Here is a 10,854-nt window from a genome sequence, read left to right as displayed (position 1 = left end):
CCCACAACAACAATAGCATCACACAATGGCTTCCAAAATGGATTGGTTTTGGTGATGCTCAGAGGTAAGTCGCTCCAGAAAAGACACCTCCCCATGAGTCTACTTGCTTCTTTTTTTTAACAAGTGATTTTATGCCAAGTTGTGATCCATGTCTTGTTCACGGAACAAAAAATGATGACCTCACACTAGCAATAGCAGGTAATGCTATCGAGCCCCTCCCACTACCCGAAAGATCTACCTACACGTTCAACCTTGTTTCTTTCTGTCTTTTCCTTCTTTCCGTCTTTTTCATCAATTGCCTCAAACTTTTTGTATAAGCTCCGGACTAGAAACCGTACAAATCCAAACATCATGTCCATTGAGTCTAGCCATATGGTATTTCAATCGTGTAACCCCTCCTGTCAACATGATCCCACACAATTTGCATGTAAGATATGCTCGATTTGTCCCACCATCAGAATCCCCATACTTCCAAAATGGGTCCAAAGCTTTTGTCATATTTGAATTTTGTAGTGAGCTAACTCAAACCTAGGGCACCAAAAAAAAATTGGAATTAATAAGTAATAACCACCTCATTTTACAAAATAAATTTTTCTCTACATTATTTGCAATTATTTGCAATGTGAATTCAATGAAAAACCATAAATCACAATAAGAGGGTGCATTTGAAAGTAAAAAAAAAAGGAATTTGTTGTCCAAATATGGAGAAAACCCTTGCATTTGCTCATGGGCTTGAAAAGCATAGCAAATGGGAAAAAATAAAAAAACAAGCAAAATGTTTGTAGGGAAATAGGAAAACAAGAATAATCCTAAAACTATCAAAGAATTCATTAACATAGGGGTTATTTGAACATCCATGTTAATGGAAGAAATGAAATTGTCTCACTGTTCTTCAATCTTAGATCAACAAAATCTTCATTGTTGCTGGCTATAATGGCTATTCAACGCTCAAATCCTCCTTGCTGGCTGTTCTTCAATCTTAGATCAACAAAATATTCATTGTTGCTGGCTATAATGGCTATTCAACGCTCAAATCCTCCTTGCCAGCCAACACATAGCTCTCCCCTTCTCTAGCAATCAGAAATGAAAATGAATGAAAAAACAAAAGCGACCTTTTCTCGCCGTGACAACAATTTTTGTTGTGCCCCGACGATATTTTGAATCGTAGAGCAATATTTTCCTAAAAAATCGCCAAGATTTAAAAAATATCGCGATATTTCCTCAGCAATATCTAGTCTCCCCAAAAATATCACGATATTTGTGAATATCGACAATATCTCGTCAATATTGTCAACACTGCTTTGGAATGGTAATGATATGTTCATTTACGCAAGAAACATAAAGTGAAATATAAACAAATAGGTAATTTAATTTGCAAATTTGATAATTTGTAAATAAAAATATTAAATCCATTATCACATACATTTGTGAAAAAGTAATGCAACATCGACAGAATAATTCAATGAAGACATTGTCATATATACAACATCCAAAATCATGTATTTGTATTCAAAATTGATTAAGCTATACATTTTTCTCTTTTACAAAATGGAAGTTCACTCCCAAATAGATAATGAAAGTTCATGCACATAAATGACATAATGACAAAATGGCATCATGATTAATCTAAAAAAATGGGTCTATAAATCACCATCGCCACTCGTTTAGTCCCAAATGCATTTCCAAATTAAAATGGCTGCAAAAATTACATTATACCAAATATCATGGGCATCTTTATTTTAGCTACAAACTCAATAATCATTGTTACTCTTTTCATTAAGCACACAATCTTCATTTGATTGTTCCTCTATTTTTTTCCTAGATCGTACAAAACCTACTTCTTATAAACATTGCATATGATTGCAATATAATACAACATTTGTCAATAACACATAAATTAACCAATCAACTTCTCTATGACATGCAATGTTCTTCTCACTTATGTACATATCCTTAATATACCAATGATAAGATTCAATTACGTTGTTTGTGTCTTGATTGGTGTAGAAAATTTATGTACGTTTTGGCCCACATATATGTAGAAAGAAATATATTAATTACACATTAATTAACATGACATGCAAAAACGAGCCATTAAAGCCACCTACAAAACACTTACATATTTTGTTGTTTTCTAACCAAATGGTTTTAAAATATTCCAAAAACTCTTTATGCTCACTTCTTAAAAGAACTTTTCAACTGCCTTTATTACAAATTCATCATCTTGACTTGTGTGCATGATATCTCCTAAAGCACAAAAAATGAAAATTTGGTTTTCTCGTGCTTGGACTTTATTTCCAACATTCTCCAACCATGCACAACGAACATGCAACATGTACACTTGATTGAAACCATGCACAACGAAAACCTAGAAGAAGATACTTTTTAGAGAGTATATATTAACAATATTTTTGTTGTCTTTTGTAAATAGAGTAAACATATCACCTTAACCCTTCAGTTTCAACAATAGCATCATTTGTGATAAAGGCTTTCTCAACATGCCAATCTAATCTCTTCTTTCCAATGGAAAAGCAGGTGGACATCCATTTAGAAATATTAGCTATAATATTGTGTGATGATATCACCCAAGTTATTGAATAGAGCTCAAACATGGGAAATAAAAAATAATATCTTATTCACGAGTAGAAAGGTTAAATTTCCTCTTTATATGATAAGTTAAGAGACAATTTTTGAGACAATTTTTTATTAACAATGTCACTCAATCTAAGGGATGATAAAGGATAAAGCATTGGGGTTGATCTTTCTTTCTCTTTCTTTGCTTTGGTGATTGTTGAGTGAATGAATGACATTACCCCCAACTCAACCAACATATATTCGCTTCTCGACCATCCAACCAACATTCAAGTGCTCTATACAATGAATGGGAAGAACGAAATCAAGCCCATCAACTAGTTTTTTGAGGTAAAAAAGTCTTTTAGTGAAATGACAAAGGTCAAAGAAGGCAGAACCAATAGGAGTTTTGGTCAAGTGCATAATTGAGAGGGAACAACAAACAAATCTAGTCAAGTCCCCCTTAAGAGGGATTTATCTCTTATGACTCTTTGAGTAAGAAAGTCCCAATGAGAACCTTATTTATAATCCATCAAACTATAACCATATTAGTTAACCTCTATTTGAGGGAAGAGTAAAAATAAATAAAAGACTAACACAATACCATCATTATTTATCTATTTTATTAAAAGAGCAATAGGTTTAGGTATCCTCAATTTAAAAACCATTTCAATCAAGATAGTATTACAAACTCAATATTTTAAAGAGAATGACACATCAATGCCAAGGTTGTCAGTGAAGAGGGGAGAATCTCAACGATGTTGTTGGTCATTTGTGATTTGTTGAACCCCTTGTCCATAGTCAATTATTGTCATTCTTGTGTCATAACTTCCAAACAAATCAATGCAATGGACTAATGAAAATAGTAGATTTTTAATAATAAAATGACAAAGAAAATAATAATTAACAAAAAGAACAAAACAAATAAATAACCGCACTGAAAAAAAAAAAAAAAAAAAAAACACTACATAAAATTTATAAAATTTAAATTTAATAAAAAAATGTCAAATAATATTACATGTTTTATATAGCTTATTCATTCATTACCCACCATATGGCCCTATGAACTCACTTACCTATGCACTAACAATGGAGAGCAGACTAACACAATACCATCATTATTTATCTATTTTATTAAAAGAGCAATAGGTTTAGGTATCCTCAATTTAAGAACCATTTCAATCAAGATAATATTACAAACTCAATATTTTAAAGAGAATGACACATCAATGCCAAGGTTGTCAGTGAAGAGGGGAGAATCTCAACGATGTTGTTGGTCATTTGTGATTTGTTGAACCCCTTGTCCATAGTCAATTATTGTCATTCTTGTGTCATAACTTCCAAACAAATCAATGCAATGGACTAATGAAAATAGTAGATTTTTAATAATAAAATGACAAAGAAAATAATAATTAACAAAAAAAAAAAAAAAAAAAACACTACATAAAATTTATAAAATTTAAATTTAAAAAAAAATGCCAAATAATATTACATGTTTTATATAGCTTATTCATTCATTACCCACCATATGGCCCTATGAACTCACTTACCTATGCACTAACAATGGAGAGCACTCTACATTTTTACCATACAAAATATATATTTTCCTTTTTTATTACTCCTTATGAATAAACATTCTAATACCACTAAAAATGTAAATTTCAAAAGCCTCGAAATCTTTTATTACACCCATAAAACCTATACCCTCATTTTCTTTTATGTACCAGGAAAAGCCGCTAATAATCCAAGAGGACAAAAACCACCATAGTTACCAAGTTTGGCCGTACTCTAAAAAAAAATATCAATTCTTTGATTTTGGCCAAAATAAAAATAAAAATAAAATAAAATAAATATATATAAAAAAATCATCCACTCTTTGATTTTGGCCAAAATAAAAATAAAAATAAAATAAAATATATATATATATATATATATATATATTCGTTGATTAGTGTTGGTACAAAGATTTTGGCCAAAATAAAAATAAAAATAAAAATAAAAATAAAATAAAATAAATAAATATATATATATATATTCGTTGATTAGTGTTGGTACAAATAATAATTCGTATTCGATAATGTCGAATCGCCCATAGATTCCAATTGGCTTGTTGGAGTGGGTTGTCACTTCCGACATTCACAGTTCCAGAGTCCACTGCAATTTGTGCCTCTGCCAGTTTGAACGCGGAAAAGAGAAAAGGCAAAGATCCAACATATTAATTGTTCACATGAAAACATGACATGCAATACTTAATTAATTTGACAAAGGTAATTAATGAATAATTTTGTTCACATGAAAACATGACATACAATACTTAATTAATTTGACAAAGGTAATTAATGAATAATTTTATGTAGTATGAAATATGTAATTATTATTTCACAAAGGCCTGGGACTTGTGATAAATAATGCAACAATGCTTGCTCTTTTTTGTTTTGTTTGAGAATACGAGTTTGTACTTGCCCAACTTGCCTCGGTGAAAATGGCGAAAATAATGTAGGGAAACGTAAAACTAGTTTGGAACTGTGGAGCTTTCATCGAAAATAAAAATAATACCGCTAGAGACAAAGTTAATGGAAGATTGTAACGGGTGAAAATGGTGAAAATAATGTAGGGAAAGGCAATATTAGTTTGGAACTGTGTAGCTTTCATGGAAAATAAAAGTAATATGGCTAAAGACAAAGTCAATGGAAGACTCTAATTTTTTTTATAGGAAGATTAATTTGATTAATTAGTAAATTAGTAATTCTGGTATGAAAAACAAAGAAGATTTATAAAATGGCAAAGGCAAATTGCTAAATAAATAAAAAAATTAACTCTAAATTACCAAAAATTATAAAATAGCAAATTGGTTGAAAACTAATAACTCTTGCATAAAAATAAAGAATTGTAACTTCTATATTGGAAAAATATAATAAAATGACAAATTTCAGAAAAAAATTATAAAATCACACACCTTAATTGCAAATCCATATCTTTATTTGGGAAAAATTTAATGAATTTTCATGACAGTTTGGAATATAATGATGGTTGATATATATATATAAAGTATTTCTAAGAGATATAATATTCAAGTATTTCTAAGAGATATAATATCTAATTTTTTTGTATTAGATTTTATAGGGTCGACTATTTCCGTCTCCGAATCAAATTTGGTAACTACTAAGACAACCCACAGAAGTTACCGACCACCCAATAAAACACAATAACATGTTTGAAAAAATGGTGGACCAGAAACGAAAAACCTTTTTTTTTCAGAGGAAATTCTATTGATGTATATGTATAACGTAGTATATGTACAATGTTTCAGAAACGAAAAACCTTACCAAACTGAATTATAATAAAATGACAAATTTCAGAAAAAAATTATAAAATCACAAACCTTAATTGCAAATCCATATCTTTATTTGGGAAAAATTTAATGAATTTTCATGACAGTTTGGAATATAATGATGGTTGATATATATATATAAAGTATTATAATATTCAAGTATTTCTAAGAGATATAATATCTAGATTTTTTTGTATTAGATTTTATAGGGTCGACTTTTTCCGTCTCCGAATCAAATTTGGTAACTACTAAGACAACCCACCGAAGTTACCGACCACCCAATAAAACACTAACATGTTTGAAAAAATGGTGGACCAGAAACGAAAAACCTTACCAAACTGAATTGGTCCTTGGCCTAGAATCAATCCAATAAGGGAGCTCGCCGACGTTAAGATTGAAAAAAAATATATATTGTTACAGTGCTTTTTTCCATTGTTTTTAAATTAACTGATTCCGTTAACAAAAGGGATACTTACTTCGGTTTATTCATATGCAAATGTGATTCAAACGTTGAATGCTACTTTGTGCGATGGATATATTGCCTACAAAACTATGGATTGCAAGGTGGTGAAAATTGTAATGGACGGAAGGTTAAAATCAATTCATGGTCCCCGCTGCCTCGTAGCTTGGTTCACCAAATAAATTTAAAAGATTGAGTATTAGAGTAAAACGATCATCAACAGCTTGTTCATTGACATTATCCTTAACAATATAACAGAATTTTAGATCTCCACCACTCAAATAACAAAATTTCAGCGCTTCTTTCTACAGAACTAGGAAGCTACCAATTCTTATAATTTGGACCTCTATTTCAACTGCTTGGTCGTGGACAAGACAAATCCCATCTGATTTAGTTGATCTAAAAACGAAAGAGGCAATTCAATTTTTTTTTATATGTAACCAACATATAGAGTTCACCCTAATTTTTGGAGTTCGAAAACGCAGTTGCCCGGTTTGTTGTTCACCCGGTTTTTTGGAAATGCACTGTGACAATTTCCTTAGAATTGGCCGATGCGTTATGCTCCATTACAATGAATCCTGTGAGCTAAGTATACCTATACGGTATTGCGAAGGCCCTACGATGGCCAAAGCTGACTGATGTTGCTAGGTGTTTGACCGCCATTCACTCACTCACATTTATGCAAATTGTAACTTTCATTTTATAACAAACATTTGACCAAGAGCTGTTAACCTAAGCGAGTGACCCACTAAAACTATGCACATAAAATGAAAAACTAACTTTGCCTTTACTCTCAGTAACATAAACTAGGTCTGGGCCGGAACAACAAAAAATGCTGAGAACACTGGATCTTTCCAACGAATGGTGAATATGGCTACTACCACTCGCGGCCTCCTTTTCCTTGAGGCAAGGCAACTGCTCACATAATGGGTGACTTATATACTCTATCATTACATAGTTTGCAGAAATAATGGTTATTCATAGGTTTCACAAGACGTTGTCTGTTCCACAAAAGGTTCAGCCACACACCACTATTTTTCAAACTTCAACCTCAGCAACAAGTAAATGTAAGACCACCATTCATTGTCTTCTTACAAAATATTTACATGTAAATGTAAGCAGTATATACTAATACTATACACCATGTGTTTTTTTCCCATTTTACCCGCCATTAAGTGACTTATTTTCTTAATACAAGGAGAGAAATGTAAACATGGGTAGATAAACACATACCTTGGTTTTTTTTCTTTTCAATTCTACCCATTCCATACAGCTCTGTCATGTACCGTCTCCAATATTTTCGACTCCACTAACTGTACAGCGATAACTAATATTTATTACTTAAAAGGCGAACAAAGCAGTTAATTGTTCTATGAGAAACTGTCGAGGTGTCTTTACCTGAACTCCAGAAGTCCCATGTACAAACAGCCATGGCGCCATGGATTTCAGAAATGGAACTATGAAAAAGGTTTATTTTGAAACGCTGGTGATGTTGATACCGATTCAGATGATAAAATACGAGTGAAATGAAAAGATTGTGTTAGAAAGAAAGATATAGATGGTGGCTGTCACCGGTCTTAACAGTCACACACTTAACACTCTGAAAACTTACAGGCGTGCCTTACACGCCACTGCCGCGTCGCACAGGTGATGTCCTTCAGTCTTATCAGTCACAAACCTAACACTATGAAAACTTGAAATCTGTCAATCCAACAGTGTACAGTCACATCAAATACAATAAGGTACTTCACCAATTGTCAATACAATACAGTGTACAGTCACATCAAATCATGTTATAAAACTCAGTACAGTGCCAGCATTAAATATTTTAGAGCCGCCACCGACTGCGGACTTAATGGGGATGATATACAGCATTATACAACATTCAATGGTAATGGGGGATGAAAAACAGTGCATTAAATTTAAATTGTTTTTCAAGCTAACACACTGTATACCACCCATGATAAGACACGGCCCTGGGCTATGGACTGTTGTGTAAAATTGCTGGGATGATCTGATGCGTGTCCAGGTCAGATGGACCCGCTGACATCGATTTCGTGTATGGAGGTTGTCCTTGGGTCGGTCCAATTCAACTTATTCCGAATTGGCCGAGAAACCGTCCAATGCAAGTTATTCCGAATTGCTGGAGGTTTCTCGGCCATTTGTGTCTGGGATATGTGTCATTTTGTTTTTTTTGTGTCCCCCGCTCCGCGAAAACCCTCACTAATGTGAAATGCACTCTTGACTATAGGGGCCACGAGGTCGAGCTCAACAGCATGATCTTCAAAGCGAATTTAGGGTGAGGGTTCTTGGTATTGATGTATAGTGTCAAAGATGGCAACTAATATTTATATTTGTGTGTAGTTTTAGTTCCAGGGCCACGAGGTCGAGCTCAACAGCATGATCTTCAAAGCGAATTTAGGGTCAGGGTTTTTGGTATTGATGTATAGTGTCAAAGATGGCAACTAATATTTATATTTGTGTGTAGTTTTAGTTCCATTAATTTCTTGGATGTGGTATATTGGATTTTATATTTGGTTAAATTTAATATACAATATATATTGTTTTAGTATATTAATATAACTATAATTTCACAAATATTGATAGTCATTGTTATTTTTTAATCTATTGTTGTATTTTTTATTAAATAATTAGTTATATTTTATTTGCTTAATATTTAGTTAAATGGTATTAGAATTATTGGCATGCACTATTTTGGAAATGTATATATACACACATGAAGGGTGTTGCACGCCTTTTATCTAGATTTTGAAAATGGGGTGTGCATGTGCACAGGTCTACCATGGGACCCTTTGTTCATGCTTAGATTGTTTTATGTGGATGATAATACAATTTATAATTAATAAAATTAAAAATTAATAATACTTAAATTATTTTTTTTGGATTGGGTGTGAGTTTAAATTGTGATTTGATATTTGGAATCAAGTTGTTGTTAAACACTTATTAAAAAAACAGATGATCTTATTTAAGATTAAGATATTAGCATTACCTAAATATTATTTAAATTTTTACTATCTCAATTTTTTGTTGAGTTTATCACAATGAAAATTTATTTGTTGTTGTTGTTTTTTCTTTCACAGATATAATAATACTTATTTTATATAAGTAATATAAGTATATTGTTAATATTTATTATATCACTTGATAAAATTGAATTTGAATGGGAAGAATCTCATTTGTTTCTCTCCAATCACTTAAAATAACCCAAATTAATATCACAAATAAAAATTTATTTATTTACACACTAATAATATTTTTTAAATAATATATATTTTTTATAACAATAACAAATTAATCCATATTTATAATAAATAAATATGGCGGGCTCTCTTCAAAGCACAACTCTTGCTTTTCACTCCAATATGTAAAATCTATGGGCTTTGATCAATGAGCCTCCATACAACCGTTATTTTTAGCTGCTGTTATTATTCGCATCTTTTTGGTCTGTTCATCTTTCAGATCCTATCTTGGGGGAATCGGTCGATCTTTTTTCCTACAACAATGTTACTGCCTTTTTGGATGTAATTCCGAACGCATATGTATCTTTGATATTTATATATCCTTAATATAAATCATACAGCTTTTTCTCTCTGAAAAAAAAAAAATTTAAACAAATCAATTATAAATTAAAACTAACTTATTATATATTCTTCTAAGTTTATAAAAATCATCATTTATGCCCTAACAATTTTAACATGTGATTTTACAAAATCGTTCAGACTTTCTATTTTATAAGGTTTGACCATTATAATTACCATAAACAACCATTAGGAAGCTTTGTACCCAAGCATTTAACTCGGCAATGATCACGGAAACCGTTTGAAGTGCCACCCATGTGGTTACGTATGTGATCAACTTCATTTATTCCTTACAATTTTAAATATAAGAAACCTTCCAAGCACGGATGCCACGTGGAAGGATGACACCTATAATTTCACGTTCTAATTTAATATTACTTATTTGTTCAATTCTATTAATCCAACTCTACTCTAGAAGACAGCCACAGCCATGATATTTTTGAATGCGATTTCCTTTCGATGTATTTTCTTTGGAGTAGGAAGATTCCAAACCTTCAAATGTATAATTAATGTTCGATTTAATTCCATCAATTACTTATTTATATAATAAAATATATATTTATGAACATAAAATGGTTTAGAATCATAATAAATTATTATAATTATAATTTTATACAGTATATTTGACATTTTATACATTTAATAAATACATTAAACAATCAATTGTTCACGTATCGATCAGTGTTTTGCAATTTTGAATATTTCATAATCTATTTTTTCTAATTTTAATTTAACTATAAATAACTTTTTACAAATATTTAAAATATAAAACTAAAATAAAATAGATTAATCATCTTAATTCAAATAGTTAAACATAAGTTTAGAATACTAATAATAATGATCCAATTAGTTATTGATTTAATCCAGAGTGTAATGTTCTTATCTTCACACTG

General features: G+C 31.1%; 1 long non-coding RNA gene across 1 annotated transcript; it reads right to left on the bottom strand.

The window, feature by feature from the left end:
- Positions 1 to 1,648: 1,648 nt before the first annotated feature.
- LOC149253182 (uncharacterized) lies at positions 1,649 to 7,994 on the bottom strand. Its single transcript, XR_016266141.1, has 3 exons — positions 7,761 to 7,994; positions 7,596 to 7,675; positions 1,649 to 2,368 (listed from the first exon to the last, which is right to left on the bottom strand). It is a non-coding gene; the product is annotated as an uncharacterized LOC149253182 (long non-coding RNA).
- Between the last annotated feature and the right edge of the window lie 2,860 nt (positions 7,995 to 10,854).

This window comes from Pinus tabuliformis, chromosome 7, assembly GCF_031772625.1.
Source record: "Pinus tabuliformis cultivar Carrire ecotype Pingquan chromosome 7, CPIR1, whole genome shotgun sequence".
Classification (NCBI taxonomy): Eukaryota; Viridiplantae; Streptophyta; class Pinopsida; order Pinales; family Pinaceae; genus Pinus; species Pinus tabuliformis.
The sequence above is the reverse complement of the archived record's forward strand: the minus strand, read 5'-3'. Positions and strand labels throughout refer to the sequence as shown.